Source organism: Monodelphis domestica, chromosome 2 (assembly GCF_027887165.1).
Source record: "Monodelphis domestica isolate mMonDom1 chromosome 2, mMonDom1.pri, whole genome shotgun sequence".
Classification (NCBI taxonomy): domain Eukaryota; kingdom Metazoa; phylum Chordata; class Mammalia; order Didelphimorphia; family Didelphidae; genus Monodelphis; species Monodelphis domestica.
This window is the reverse complement of record NC_077228.1, coordinates 315,380,900-315,398,020: the sequence shown is the minus strand read 5'-3', so window position 1 is coordinate 315,398,020 and position 17,121 is coordinate 315,380,900. Positions and strand designations below refer to the sequence as shown.

Below are 17,121 nucleotides of genomic sequence, written 5' to 3'. Positions count from 1 at the left end.
TCTTTCACCTTCCAGAATATCATATTCCATGACATCTGGTCTTTATTGCAAGCTCATATGTAATCCTAACTATCTTCACAGAATTTGAAATCTTCCCTTCTGGCTGCTTTCAGTACTACTCCCTGTTCTCTCATTTACTAGATCTTTGACCAGGAAGAGCCACCTGACACCTTTCAGCATCATTTTTTTTTGATCTGTAAAAATAAAAGAGTTGGAGTAGAAGTCAAATACCCCAGAATTTATCATTTTAAAGGCTCTCTCTAGAAGAACAGAGGGATGATTTTTTTTTAATTACAGTCAACTGGGACACTTATTTATCACTGGCAATAGATTTGTAAGTAAAAGAGAAATAAGGATTGAAATACATAAAATTTAAACTTTTTGAAGAGAATGAATATAGATATAAGCGAAAGTCATAATTATAGCTTAAAAATTCACCATTAGAAGCCACTTTATTATTTCATATTAGCTTCTAGCCCATGCAGTAACTAAATTTTCTCAGTATCCTGTTAAAGCCTGAGAGGGGGGCTTGACTGGGACCAATGTTCCGCAGGTAAGGAATGGGGAAAATAGTAATAGAAAATGTAAAGTTCGAAATAAGGAGGACTTCACCTGAAGATAAGGGTGAGGGAAAAGAAAAGAATCATATTCACAATCACAGTGTGGGTTCATAAGGGACCCAGTGCTGGTGGCAATGGGTTCAAGTTTATTGAAGACTGGTAGATCTTTTAAAGGTAAAAACTACAGTAATTGCAATCACCCATGAGAAAGGTCCATGGGAAAGTGTAACAAGAATGTATATAGTGCAGCTGGTAGGATATTGGTTGGGGCAAGATAATGGTTCCAGGAATCATCTGGACTTCATGGAATGATCAGCACTCTTGTTATGGGAAACTAAAAGAAGGTGCAGGAAAGGGCACTCAGACAGATTCTCAGACAGACCCTGAGAATTTGACCTATGAGTCAGGCTCTCAGATCTTTATCTAAGATAGATACAGAGATATCAATCTCTGAAAGTTTCCTACTGACTTCATTACCAGAAAATCACAACAAACTGAAAACACAATTTTTCTATCACTCCTTAAATTTTTTCAGTTGTTAAAATTTTTAAGAGAATTTATAAAATTACATGGTAATATCCTTTTACTATACTGTGCTTATCTGATCTAAATTGTTGACCTGTTTTAAAATTATATCACAGTCCTCAAAAATATGTCAGACTGTTCTTTGTTTATTTTTAGGGAAAGGCCATCTTGTATTTGCAAAGAATTAATATTTCAAAGAATTATAAAATGAAAATGATAAATATTGAAGAGTATATGAAAAATTGTGTCACAAATACAGTTGTTGGATCTGTAAACTGATACAACCATTCTGCAGATCCCTGTGTAACAATGCCCAAAGTGGCATAAAATTGTGCTTACTATTTGATTTGGCAAAACAAATAATAGACATGTATTCTAAAAAGATCAAAGAGAGAGGAGAAAGGATCTATTTGAATAAAATTATTTATAGCAGCTCTTTTTGTGGTACTAAGATCTGAAAATTGGAGAGAAGTTCATTAGTTGGTGAGTGGATGAAAAAGTTGTGGTATATGATTGTAATAAAATACTATTGTACCCTAGGAAATGGCAAACAAGATGATCACAAAAAATGTAGAATGACTTTTATGGAGAGATACAAAGAGAAGTGATAAGAAACATGGACATATGGTACTTAGCAACAGCATAATGTATGAAGATTAGATCAGGAGTAAAGCAAGGAATACCATTATCACCTCAATTATTAAATCTTCTACTAGAAATAGCAGCAATAGCAATTAGAGAAGAAAAAGAAATTGAAGGGATTAAAGTAGGCAATGAGGAAACTAAACAATCACTCTTTGCAGATGATATGATGGTATACTTAAAGAATCCTAGAAAATCAAGTAAAAGGCTAGCTGAAAGAATTAAGAACTTTAGTAAAGCTGCAGGGTACAAGGAAAATTCACATAAATCACCAGCATTTCTATGTATTTCCAACAAAACTCAGCACTAGGAGTTAGAAAGAGAAACTTCATTTATAATTACACTAGATAGTATAAAATACAGGAATTATATGAACACAACTACAAAATACTTTTCACATAACTAAAACTATATCTAAATAACTAGAAAAAATGTTAATTGCTCATGTATAGGATGAGAAGATTATGTGAAGATTAAATTTAACTCTCCCTATTGTGAAAATGAAATTTATTAATTTTCCCTTGATTGTGAAAATTAAATTGTAATCCCTACCCATTATATTTAATCACCAGAAGTGTAAACAACCTACTTAAAAGATTAGTGGGGAGATCTGCCCATTTTTGGATTTAATCACCAAAGGTGCAAACACTCCATTAACTCTTGAGTGGAGGAGGTCTGTGAACCACGTGTGCAATAGTGGGTAATGAATCAGAATTGACTAATTGCCTCCTAGGCAGTCTTAAGCAAGGCCTTAGACTATGATTTGTCCATGTAAAAATGGAGGAAAACACAGGAAGTGATGCAAAAGAAAGTGTCTTTAAAAAGAATTACAACTTTCTGTGAAAATTCAGTTTTTCATTCTTTGGAGTGGAGAGTGGAGAAGAATCTGCTGACAGGGCCCAAGACTGTTCCTGATGAGGCTGTCCTAAAATCTCTTCCATTGGACTGACACATGGTGAGTGAAAAGGCCGACTCCTTTCCTGGATATTTTCTGAAAAAAAAATCTAGCTTCATGAGAGATTTTCCTCTTGAGAGAGACCTCCCCAGGTCCTTGACTTTGCTAAGGCCTAAGGACTAACTCGCCCTGGCCAGGTTGATATTTTACCCAATCATCTCTGATTTTCTTACTTCACTATTTCTATATTTTATAAATAGATTGTAAATACATCTCTTTGAAATTAATACAAATTCCCGAGGACCCTATTTTAAATATAATCCAGTCCAAACTTTTATAAAAATAAACCCTTTCCCACCTTACAGCTAACATAATAAAAATGACAATCCTACTCAAATTATTCTACTTATTCAGTGCTATACCTATCAAAATATCAAAAAAATTTTAAAGAATTAAAAAAATATATAACAAAGTTCATCTTGAAAAACAAGAAATTAAGAATATCAAAGGAGAGGGCAGAGTCAAGATGGTGGTGTAGAGGCAGCAAAAGTTCAGACCTCTGAAAATCCTTCCATACAAATTACAAACTAAATGCTCCCAGGGGACTGAAAATCAAGCCTAACACTCAATTTAAAAGATACACCCCCCAAAAATCTGGAATTAAACAACACTTGGTTTAAGGCAGAAAGAGAATAAAGGTCCCAGGGCCAACTACCCCCACCAGAGTGCTAAGCCTCCAGTAGCAGCTGGAAACTCTGGGCGGGCAAAGGTGCTGGTCTACAGGAAGTAGCTTGCAGGCAGGGATATGCCAAGCTCAGAGCAACAAACATAGGTGGTGGGGAAGGAGCTGGAGAGGGAGTGCAGAGCAGGCAGACTGGTTGCAGCAGTAGAGACACTCCATATTGCTACCCCCTTCCAGGAGGTTTTGGACTCAGGGCACATCCAGCCCAACCCAGAAGAACTTAATCCCATCAACAGTCTTCAGAGGGCAGGGAAGCTCAACCTCCAACAACCATCCCTCACAGACAGCTAGACTTTAATCCAATAAAATACTCCAGAAAACAGGGAAGCCAAAACTCTAATACCTCTCCCCCACAGACTACACTGAGAGACATTCTGACAAAACTCCAAGAGGGAAGACTGACAGAAAAGTCCAAACCCACAGATCCAACACATAACAAGAGGAGCAATACTGCAGACAACAACAGGGGGAAAGAAGGGGCAAATATGAGCAAACAACAGAAAAAGAAAAAAGAAATTACAATTGACAGCTTCTATACAGGCAATGAACAAAGAGCAAATGGAGAAGAGCAGGACGAAACACCAAACAATAAAACAGAAATCCCAACAAATTGGACATAGGCTTTGGAAGAACTCAAAATACAATTCAAAACACAATTAAAAGAGGCTGAAAACAATTGGGAAAAGAACATAAAAACTGAGATAAGTCATCCTGAAACAGAGACATATGAACTAAAATGAAAAAGTAGTGTACTGAAAGTCAAAATTAACCAGCTTGAAAATGAGGCAAAGGAGATGAAAGATGAGGCAAAGAGGATGAAAGATAATTTCCAAAGAAAATCAGCTCCAACACCCCTCCCCAACAGACTGCTAAACTTTAATGCAATCAAAAGCCTCCACAGGACAGGGAAGCTCAAGATCCAACAAACCTTCCACATAGACTGTACTGAGAGATATCCTGACAAAGCTGCAAGAGGATAGACATAAGAAAACCACAAAATCAAAAAAACGAGAGGAGCAAGAGCACAAAAAACCACGTGGAGAAAATAAGGGGTAAATATGAGCAAACAACAGAAAAAGAAAAAAATAAATTAAAATCAACAGCTTCTATACAGGCAATGAACAAAGAGCAAATGGAACAGAGGAGGAGGCAAGCAATGAAACAGAAATCCTAATGAATTGGATATAGGCTTTGGAAGAACTCAAAATTCAATTCAAAACACAATTAAGAGAGGCTGAAGACAATTGGGTAAAGAACATAATAACTAAGATAACTCATCTAGAAAAATAAAATAGTGTCTTGAAAGCCAAAATCTACCAGCTGGAAAATGACACAAAAAAGATGAAAGATGAGGCAAAGTAGATGAGAAATGAGGCAAAGAGGATGAAAGATGACCTCCAAAGAAAATCAGACCAGAAGGAGAAGGATGACCAAAAATCCAGGGATGAAATCTATTCTTGAAGAACCTGAATAGAACAACTAGAATTAAGTGACCTCACAAGGCTGCAGACTACTATAAAACAAAACCAAAAGAATGAAAAAATTGAGGAAAATATGAAGCATCTCATTCACAAAAGAGAAGATGTAGAAAATCGTTCTAGGAGAGAAAACTTAAGAATCATTTGTCTACGAGAAGACCATGACAAAAGACAAAGTCTGGACATCATACTACAGGAAATTATCCAAGAAAGTTCCCTTGATATTCTAGAACAAGAGGTAAAAGTGGAGATTTAAAGAATCCATAGTTCTCCTCCTGCACTTAATCCCCAACTCACAACACACAGGAATGTTATAGTCAAATTCAAGAACTATCAGACCAAATAAAAAATATTACAAGATGCCAAGAAGAAGTCATTCAGATACCATGAAACCACAGTAAGCATAACACAGGATCTGGCTGTATCTACAATGAAGGACTGAAAGGCATGGAATATGATATTCTGAAAAGCAAGGGAACTAGGTCTACAACCAAGAATCCACTACCCAGCAAAACTGATTATATTCTTACAGGGGAAACTATGTTCATTTAACAAAATAGAAGAAATTACAAGCATTTGTAAAAAAAAAAAAAGACCAGACCTGAAAAGAAAATTTTATATCCAAGCACAGAACTCAAGAGAATCATCAAAAGGTAATTCAAAAGAGGGAAAAAAGAAAAACAGAAAAAAAAACCAAAAAACTTTTTATAAGAGACCCAAGAAGTTAAAATGATATGTATCCCTATAATAAAAGAGGTCATTTGTAACTCTTAAAAATTGTTATTATCACCCGGGCAGCTAGAAGAAGTACCCTTAGAGGGAATATTGACAAACTGTATAGAATAAAATGACAAGATATAAATATGTATATAGATATATGTATGCATAAATACATATATATGTGAGTGTATTTATATTTATATGTACATATATGTATATAAAGCTAGAGCTAAAAATAGAGGTTAATATAAAAAATGGGAAAAGAAACTGAAGAGGGTAAATTTATATGTCACAAAGAAGCAAATGGTGGGTGGGGAGTGAGAACATCAATACACTGGAAGGGAAAAGAGGTTGAAGATAGGAAATACTCAATTTATATGTATATCAAAATTGTCCCATAGAGGGAAGAACAATCCAATATATTAGGGCAGAGAATTGATTTGTGCCCTATAGGGGAGTAGAAGGTAACAAACAGACTGGTGGAGAGGGAAGCAGTACAAGAGAGGGAGAGGGTGGGCGTAGTTTAAAAGGACTGTATAGAAAATAAGGGGGGAATAAGAAAGAAGGGGGTAGAAAGGGAAGTACAATAAGGGTGGGAATTAGTGGAACTGATAAAAAAATAAAATATTGGTGTAGAAGGAAATATTGAAAGAAGAAAATAAAGGAATAGGAGTAGAAATAAAAATGCTGGAAAATACACAACAGGTAATCATAACTCTGAATGTGAATGGAATGAACTCACCCATAAAATGCAAGTGAATGGCAGAGTGGATTAGAATCCAAAACCCTACCATAAGATGTCTACAAGAAACACACATGAGGAAGGTAGATATGCATAGGGTGAGAGTAAGAGGATGGAGCCATATCTATTGGGTATCAACTGATAAAAAAGAAGGCAGGAATTTCAATCATGATATCTGAAAAAGCCAAAGTAAAAATAAATCTGATTAAAAAAAATAGGGAAGGTAATTACATCCTGATAAAAGGCAGTATAGAAAATGAAGAAATATCAGTACTCAGCATGCATGCACCAAATGGCATAGCATCCAAATTTCTAAAGGATAAACTAGTAGAGCTCAAGGATGAAATAGATCAAAAAAACTATACTAGTTGGAGACCTGAAAATTTCTCTATCCAAACTAGATGCATCAAACCAAAAAATAAATAAGAAAGAGGTAAGAGAAGTGAATGAAATCTTAGAAAAATTAGTTAGTAGATATGTGGAGAAAAATAAATAGGGACAAAAAGAAATGCACCTTCCTTTCAGCAGCACATGGTACATTCACAAAAATTGACCATATATTAAGACATCAAAACATTGCAAACAAGTGTAACAGAGCAGAAGTAATAAATGCAACCTTCTCAGCTCAAAATGCAAGGAAAATAATATGATAAGCCTTCCCAATAAGAACAGGAGTGAAATAAGGATGTCCATTATAACCTCTATTATTTAATATTGTACTAGAAACACTAGCTGTAGAAATTAGAGAAGAAAAAGAAATTGAGGTATTAAAATTGGCAATGAGGAGACCAAACTATCACTCTTTGCAGATGATATGATGGTTTACTTATAGAATCCTAGAGAATCAAACAAAAAGCTAGTCTAAACAATCAACAATTTTAGCAAAGTTACAGGATGCAAAATAAACCTGCATAAGTCATCAGTATTTCTATATATCTCCAAACCATTTCATCAGCAAGAATTAGAAAGAGAAATTCCATTTAAATCACCCTAGACAATATAACTTACTTAGGAATCTATCTGCCGAGACAAACGCAGGAACTATATGAACACAAGTACAAAACACTCTCCACACAATTAAAACAAGATCTAAACAATTGGAAAAAACATTGATTGCTCATGGGTGGGATGAGCTAAAATAATAAAAGTAACAATACTACCCAAATTAATTTAATTATTTAGTGCCATACCCATTGAACAACAAAAAAACTTTTTTTTACTGAATTAGAAAAAAACATAGAAAAGTTCATTTGGAGGAACAAAAGACCAAGGATATTCTGGGAAGTCATGAAAAAAAATGTGAAGGAAGGAGGACTTGCAGTCCCAGATCTCAAACTATAATATAAAGCACAGGTCATCAAAACAATTTGGTACTGACTAAAAGACAGAAAGGAGGATTGGTGGAATAGACTTGGGGTAAATGACCTCAGCAAGACAGTCTAAGATAAGCCCAAAGATCCCAGGTTTTGGTATCAAAACCCAATACTTGATAAAACCTGCTGTGAAAAATTGGAAGACAGTATGGGATATATTAGGTTTGGATCAACATCTCACACCCTACACTAAGATAAACTCAGAATGGGTGAATGACTTGAATATAAAGAGGGAAAGTATAAGCAAATTAGGTGAACAAAGAATAGTATACATGTCAGATCTTTGGGAAAGGAAAGACTTTAAAACCAAGCAAGAGCTAGAAAAGTTACAAAATGTAAAATCAATAATTTTGATTATATCAAATGAAAAAATTTTTGTACAAACAAAACTAATGCATCAAAAATTAGAAGGGAAGCAACAAATTGGGAAACAATCTTCATAACAACCTCTGACAAAGGTCTAATTACGCAAATTTATAAAGAACTAAACTGATTGTAAAAAAAAAAATCAAGCCATTCTCCAATTGATGAATGGGCAAGGGACACGAATAGGCAATTTTTAGATAAAGAAATCAAAACTATTAATAAGCCCATGAAAAAAAAATGTTCTTAATCTCTTATAATCAGAGAAAGGCAAATCAACACCACTCTGAGGTATTACCTCACATCTAGCAGATTGGCTAACATGACATCTATGATAAATAATGAATGCTGGAGGGGATGTGGCAAAGTTGGGACATTAACACATTGTTGGTGGAATTGTGAATCGATCCAACCATTTCGGTGGGTAATTTGGAACTATGCCCAAACGGTGCTAAGAGATTGTCTGCCCTTTGATCCAGCCATAGCACTGCTGGGTTTCTACCCCAAAGAAATAATAAGGAAAAAGACTTGTACAAAAATATTTACAGCTATTCTCTTTTTGTTGGCAAAAAATTTGGAAAATGAGGGGATGCCCTTCAATTGGGGAATGACTGAACAAATTGTGGTATATGTTGGTGATGGAATACTATTGTGCTCAAAGGAATAATGAAGTGGAGAAATTCCATGGGAACTTGAACAACCTCCAGGAATTGATGCAGACTGAGAGGAGCAGAACCAAGAGAACGTTTTACACAGAGATTGATATGCTGTGGTACAATCAAATGTAATGCACTTCTCCTTCATTGGCAATGCAGTGATCCTGAACTACTTTGAGAAATCTATTAGAAAAACTACTATTCACATTCAGAGGAAAAAACGGTGGGAGTAGAAATACAGAAGAAAAACAACTGCTTGAATACATGGGTAGATGGGATATGACTGGATAGGCCTCTAAATGAACATCCTAATGCAAACACCAACAACATGGAAATAGGTTCTGATTAAGGACACAAGTAATACCCAATGAAATTGTGCATTGGCTGCAGGGAAGGGTGGGTCAAGGGGAGGGAGGGAAATAATGTGATTATTGTAACCAAGGAATAATGTTCTAAATTTACTAAATTAATTAATTTTTAAAAAAGAATATCAAAAAATGTGAAGGATGGGGGCCTAGCAGTACCAGATCTTAAATTATACTATAATGCAGTGGTCATGGAAACAATATGGTACTGGCTTAGAGACAAAAGGGTGGGTCCATGGAATAGACTAGACATAATTGCCCACAGCAAGATAGTATTTGATAAACACAAAGATCCCAGCTTCTGTAACAAGAACTCACTACTTGACAAAAAATAGCTGGCAAAATTGGAAAACAATATGGGAAAAAATAGATTTAGACCAACCTTTTAATACCTATACCAAGATAATTCAAAAGGTATAAATGACTTAAATATAAAAAGTGAAATAATTAATAAAGTAGTTTAACATAAAAGAGTATACCTTTCATATCTGTGGGAAAAGAAGGAATTTAAGATCAAACAAGAATTAGAAAACTTTGCCAAATGTAAAATGATTGACTTTGACTATATCAAATTAAATTTTTTCTGTAAAAACAAAACTAATACAACCAAAATTAAAAGGAAAGCAACAAACTTGGAGAAAAATGTTATAATAAAACTCTTTGACAAAGGTTTAATTTACTAAATATATAAAGAACTGAGTCAAATTTACAAAAAAGCAAGCCATTCCCCAATTGACAAATGATCAATGGATATGAATAGGCAGTCTTCAGATAAACTAATCAAAACTATCAATAAACACATGAAAAAGTATTCTAGATCTGTCATAATTAGAGAGATGCAAATCAAAACACTTTTGAGATACTACCTCACTCCTAGAAAATTGGCCATTATGACAGCAAAGGAAAATAATAAATGTTGGATGGAATGTGGCAAAATTGGGACACTAATGCATGACTGGTGGAGTTGTGAATTGGTTCACCCATTCTTGAGGGCAATTTGGAACTATGTGCAAAGGACTTTAAAAGAATGTCTACCATTTGACCTAGCCATATCAGAAATAGATAATAAGAAAAAATAATTGTACTAAAATATTCATAGCTATGTTCTTTTTGGTTGTAAAAATTGGAAAATGAGGTGATGTCCACAATTTGGGGAATACCTGAACAAATTGTGATATATGATCCTCATGGAATATTATTTTGTTGAAAGGAGTAATGGACTGGAGGAATTCAAAGTAAACTGGAAAGACCTCCAGGATTTGATGCAGGGCAAAAGAAGATCCAGAATGAAATGTAACAGACATGCATCATTGTTCAAAACCTATTTCCATATTATTCATATTTGCAGTAGAGTGGTTCTTTAACAACAAAACCCTAATCACATCCCTATTACACTATGTGGTCAACCATATATTTTCCTAATATATTTCTGGTTCCATAGTTCTTTCTCTGGATGTATATAGCATTCTTTCTCCTAAGTTACTCTGGATTGTCCTGGGTCACTGCATTTCTAATGGTAGAAAGGTCTGTTACATTTGATTGTGGCACAATTGAATGTAATGGACTCTTCTACTAGCAGCAATACAATGACCCAAAGCAATTAACATCCAGAGAAAGAACTGTGGAAGTAGGAACATAGAAGAAAAACATATGGTCAATCATGTGGTTCAATGGGTATATGATTGGGGGTTTTGACTTTAAATGATCATGTTATGGTAAATATTAATAATATGGAAATAAGTTTTGAACAATGATACATGTATTACCCAGTGCAAATGCTTGCAGCTCCAGGACAGAGAAGTGAAGAGGAGATAGACATCATGAATTATGTAACCTTGGAAAAAATGTTCTAAGTTAAAAAAAAATGTCCTAAGATTAAAATGAATGATAATTATTATCAACAGTTTAAGGATCCAGGACAACTCCAAGGAACTCATGATGAAAAAGGATATCTACTGCTATAGAAGGAACTGAAAAAGTCTCAGTGCAGATTGAAGCATATTATTCTTCACTTCACTGTCATTAAATAAGAGAATAAGTAAAGATTTTTCTTATACTCACAAAAATTTCTTTTACCTGAAGTCCCACAGGAGAGATTGAGAACAGACAAAGCACTATATGTATGAGTTACCTCAAAATATTAAAATACAAGTGGGAAAATGTATGTTTAGGTTCTTTCATTTCTTAATAGAAAATTTAATAGAAAATATTGTTACTTGAGGCAATGTATGCATGAAACTCCACCATTTGTTGAGATAGTGGCAATTGTTTTGTTTAAAACAGAAAAAGTAATAGGTACTAAATAACAGAGAAAAACAAATTATTAAATAAGCATAATTAGTTCCAAAATGTCTATAAATTCCCAGAGTTACACCCATTCCTCCAACTAATTCATCATCCTCTACATTTTTTCCTCTTCTCTTAATTTGTCCTATATTCATCTTCTTTAATTTATCTTAGTTGTGATTGCCATTGTGGAAAGGAAAAAAGACTGACAGTTGGCGGGGGAAGGGGCAACTTGGAATGGCAGTTGGATCTTGTGACTAGCACTTCCTTTCTGCTGGGTTTACTCCCTTCCTGGTGTTGGAAGTAGGTGGAGTGTTGGCTTCCCAGTCTGAATTAGGAGTGCCTCTACTCAGTTCAGCCCAAAGACACAGGCCCAACCAGCTCTGAAAGTTAGAACAGTTCTTGTTGCTTTCTGTCTACTGCTAAGATTCTGAAATTGACAAAAACTAGCACAGATTTAGCATAGATGGGAGTGGGAGAAACCCTCTACTACCCTATGAGGCCTTGCCTCAGCTCTGAGTTTGAGAAAGACTCCAACCTTGTTTAGGGACCTCCCTCTTCCCCTTTCCTCTGATATCTCTCCAATCCAAACTGGTTATTAAAAGTTCTGTTATTAGAATATCACAGTCAAATAAGTAGACTATCTTTTTGGGGGCAGAGAGGGAGCTGAACATCAGTTCTGTCATTCAAAGACAAAAATTCCTTATAGGACCCCTCCTGCTGCCTCTCAGCAGAAAGCATCTCTCTTCCTTGCATCACCGAGTAATATTCCCTCTCTCTCCTCAAGTCTTCCATAACCGGTTACAAACCTTCCTCATCCTTGTGTATTTTTATTCCTTCCATCTTTTCCCAATAAATATTACAGTTTTTGGCAGGCCAGCTAGGAGTCAAACCTAGAATCCTCTGATCCACAGTCAAACCGATAAAAATCACATGATTATCTCAATAGAGGCAGAAAAAGCCTTAGACAAAATACAACACTCATTCCTATTGAAAACACTAGAAAGCATAGGAGTAGAAAGGCTTTTCCTAAAAATAATAAACAGTATACATCTAAAAGAATCAGCAATGGGGATAAACTAGAAGCTTTCCTAATAAGATCAGAAGCAAAACAAGGATGCCTATTATCGCCTCTATTATTTAACATTGTACTAGAAACACTGGCTGTAGCAATTAGAGAAGAAAAAGAAATTGAAGGTATCAAAATAGGCAATGAGGAGACCTAGCTATCACTCTTTGCAGATATGATGGTCTACTTAAATAACCCCAGAAAAATCAATTAAAAAGCTAGTCAAAATAAGCAACAACTTTAGCAAACTTGCAGGATACAAAATTAACCCACAAAAGTCATCAACATTTCTATATATCTCAAACACATCTCAGCAGCATGAATTAGAAAGTGAAATTCCATTGAGAACCACCTTAGAGAATATAAAATACTTAGGAACCTATCTGCAGAGACAAACAGGAATCATATAAACCACAACTACAAAACACTCTCCACACAGTTAAAACTAGACTTGAACAATTGGAAAAACATTGATTGCTCATGGATGGGACGAGCTAACATAATAAAAATGACAATCCTACCCAAATGCCATACCCATTGAACTGCCAAAAAACTTTTTTACTGAATTAGAAAAAAAAAACATAACTAAGTTCATTTGGAAGAAAAACAGATCAAGGATATTCAGGGAAATCATGAAAAAAAAATTCAAAGGGAGGAAACCTTGCAGTCCCAGATCTCAAACTATACTATAAAGCAGTGGTCATCAAAACAACTTGAACTGAGTAAGAGAGAGAAAGGAGGATCAGTGGAATAGCCTTGTGGTAAGTAACCTCAGCAAGACAGTCTAAGATAAGCCCAAAGTTCTCAGATTTGGGGACCAAAACTCAATATTTGATAAAACCTGCTGGGAAAAATTGGAAGACAGTATGGGAGAGATTAGGTTTGGATCTATATCTCACACCCTACACCAAGATAAACTCAGAATGGGTGAATGATTTGAATATAAAGAAGGAAAGTATAGGCAAATTAGGTGAACACAGAATAGTATACATGTCAGATCTTTGGGAAAGGAAAGACTTTAAAACCAAGTAAGAGCTAGAAAAATCACAAAATTTAAAATCAATAATTTTGATTCCATCAAATTAAAAAGGTTCTTTTACATACAAAAACAATGTAATCAAAATTAGAAGGGAAGCAATAAACTGGGAAACAATCTTTATAACAAAAACCTCTGACAAAGGACTAATTACTCAAATTTATAAAGAACTAAACCAATTGTACAAAAAAAAATCAAGTCATTCTCCTATTGATAATTGGACAAAGGACATGAATAGGCAATTTTCAGTTAAAGAAATCAACATTAATAATAAGCACATGAAAAAAGTGTTCTAAATCTCTTTTAATCAGAGAGATGCAACTTAAAACAATTCTGAGGTATTACCTCACATCTAGCAAATTGGTTAACATGACAGCAAAGGAAAGTAATGAATGCTGGAGGGGATGTGGCAAAGTTGGGACATTAATGTATTTCTGGTGGAGTTGTGAATTGATCCAACCATTCTTGAGGGCAATTTGGAGCTATGCTCAATGGGTGCTTAATAATGTCTGCCCTTTCATCCAGTCATAGCACTGCTGAGTTTGTACCTCAAAAAGGTAATAAAGAAAAAGGCATATACAAGAATATTCATGGCTGTGCTCTTTGTGGTGGCAAAAAAATGGAAAATGAGGGGTTGCCCTTCAATTGGGGGATGACAAATTATGGTATTTTTTAGTGATGTAACACTATTGTGCTCAATGTGCTAAAAAAATTTTTAACTGGAGGCTTTCCATGGGAACTGGAATAACCTCTAGGAATTGATGCAGAGTGAAAGGAGCAGAACCAGGAGAATATTGTACACAAAGTATACTGTGGTATAATCGGATGTAATGGACTTCTCCATTGGTGACAAAACAGTGATCCTGAACAACTTACAGAAATCTACAAGAAAAAAAATTATCCACATTCATAGGAAAATCTTTGGGAGTAGAAACAGAGAATAAAAACAAATGCTTGAATACATAGGTCAAGGGGATATGGCTCGGGATGTAGACTCTTAATGAATATCCTAATGCAAACACCAACAACTTGGAAATAGGTTCTGATCAAGGATACATGAATACAAAAATGAAATTGCACATCAGCTGTTGGGTGGGTATGGTGAGGGGAGGGAAGGAAATAATGTGATTATTGTAACCAAAGAATAATGTTCTAAATTGATTATATAAATATATTTAAAAAATAAATAAAGTTTAAAAATGTGTGATGTGATACTATTGCAATGGAGGAAAAGATGAGGATGGTACTAGAGAACTTAAACCTTACTTTCATTGGAATTGTCTCAGAGTGGGAAGAACATCCAAATTAATTGGGGTATAGAATCCTCTCATAAAGCATATATAAGTAGAAGGGGAATGAAACAAGAACTGGTAGGGAGGAGAGAAATATACGGGAGGGGGAAGGGGAAAGCAATTAAAAAATTAAAAAAGAAAAGAGAATTACAATTACAAGTATCAATAATGAAAGGGTGATTTTACCTCCAATAAAGAGGAAATTAAGGCAATTATTAGGAGTAATTTCATCCAATTTTGTGACAAGAAATCTAATAATCTATGTGAAATGGATGAACATTTACCAAAAATAAAATTTGCCTAGATTAACAATAAAGGAAATAATTTACTTACATAATCTGATCTCAGAAAAAGAAATTGAACAAACCATCAATGAGCTCTTCAAGAGAAAATACCAAGGGCGATAGGAATCACAAGTGAATTCTATCAAACATTTAAAGAATACCTAATCCCAATGCTATACAAACCATTTGACAAAATATGCAAAGAAGTTTTACCAAATTCCTTTTATGACACAAATATTGTACTGATACCTAAATCAGGAAGAACATAAACAGAAAGAAAATTATAGACCAATCTTCTTAATGAGAAAAAAATGTATACAAAATTCTTAAATAAAATACTAGCAAAGTGACTACAGCAATATATTACCAGGATTATTTACTAGAACTAATTAAGATTTATATCAGGAATGCAAAGCTGGTTTAATTTTAGGAAAACCATCAGCATAATTTTTCATTTTAATAATAAAACTAATAGAAATCACATGATTATCTCAATATATGCAGAAAATGTCCATACCTATTGAAAACACTAGAAAGTGTAAGAGTAAAAAGAAACCTTCCTCAAAATAACAAGTGGTATTTATTTGAAACCATCAGCAAATATAATCTGCTTTAGGGATAAGTTAGAAACCTTCCCAGTAAGATCAAGAGTGAAGCAAAGTTGAGCATTATTATCACTATTATTAAATGTTTTACTAGAAATGCTAGCTGTCACAATTAGTTAAGAAAGAAATTGAAGGAATTAAAGTAGACAATGAGGAAACTAAATGATGAATTCTTTGCAGATGATATGATGGTCTCCTTATGGGATCCTAGAAAATCAATTAAAAAGTTAGTTGAAATAATTAATAAGATTAGCAAAATTGAAAGATAATAAAATAAACTGACATAAATCATCATCATTTCTATATATTTCCAATAAAATCAGTAGCAAGAGTTAGAAAAAGAAACTCTATTCAGAATCACTCTAGAAAATATAAAATAATGAAAACAAAAGACTATTCCACACTAGATCTTACAAATTGTGTCAAATCTAACGAAAATGACAGCATGGAGAGAGGCAATGTGGTCATGTTGAATAAGGATTGCATAGGGAATTACCCAAAAGGTCTGGTATATGGTCATTTACTAGTTAGGAGCAACTTTGGGTAAATCATTTCCCTTTCCTGAGCCTCAGTTTCCTCATTTGAAAAAAATAAAGATAATAAAGCCCTTTCCTGAACTCCTTCATAGGGTTGGGGGTGAGGATTAAATAGAATGGATAAGTGCTTGCTTCAGCAGCACATATACTAAAATTGGAATAATAGAAAATTTAACATGGCCCCTGAGTAAGGGTGACTTGCAAATTCATGAAGCATTCCATATTTTTACCCATTATTATAATTTTATATATGCTCACCTCAAAAGGACAGGAGTCAAAGGAGAATGAGTGAGGGGACTCTCCCACTGAGCAAATTTGAAAGATAGGCAGAGAGTCCATTATCTAAGGGGGAACTGGAAGCAAAACTACAAACAGAAAAGTGAAGGCCAACCATGCCCCTATCTAGCATGACAGACTGAGAACCAGGGCAAAGACAACTTTGGGATCCCAGGTTGAGGGCTAAACCAACAAAAGAGCACCTCAGACCTTTCCCTCAAAGTCCCAGACCCTGGTAGTAAGGTCTGGAGGTCCATAGCTCTGGGTTCTCTCAAGCCTCTGCTGAGGCAATGAAGACAGCCATAGGGCAAAACCCTGTGAGCTGGAAGCTAAGTTAGAAATGTCCAGCAACATGCAGATTTCCCTGTCTACTGGTAGGAAAATGAGCAAATGGCAGTCAAACAAAAAAAAAAAAACAACTCTTGACCCTTGAAAATTTCTACAGGGAAAAAGAGCAAAGAACAGAGAACTAACAGGAAAATGGTGAGATATAAGCAAACACATGCAAAATCTCCACACTCACACACACACAATGGGAATTGGTCACAAGCTCTGGAAAAACTCAAAAAGGAATTAAAAAATCAAATAAGATAAAGGGGGAAAAGGCACAAAAAGCCAATCAGAATTGACCTACTGGAAAAAAGGCAAAAAATTCAAATGAAGAAAAGAGTACCAT

General features: G+C 34.7%; 1 non-coding gene across 1 annotated transcript; it reads left to right on the top strand.

The window, feature by feature from the left end:
- The first annotated feature begins 16,293 nt into the window (after positions 1-16,293).
- Positions 16,294-16,397, top strand: LOC130457704 (U6 spliceosomal RNA). The gene has a single exon (XR_008916990.1). It is a non-coding gene; the product is annotated as a U6 spliceosomal RNA (small nuclear RNA).
- Positions 16,398-17,121: the final 724 nt, after the last annotated feature.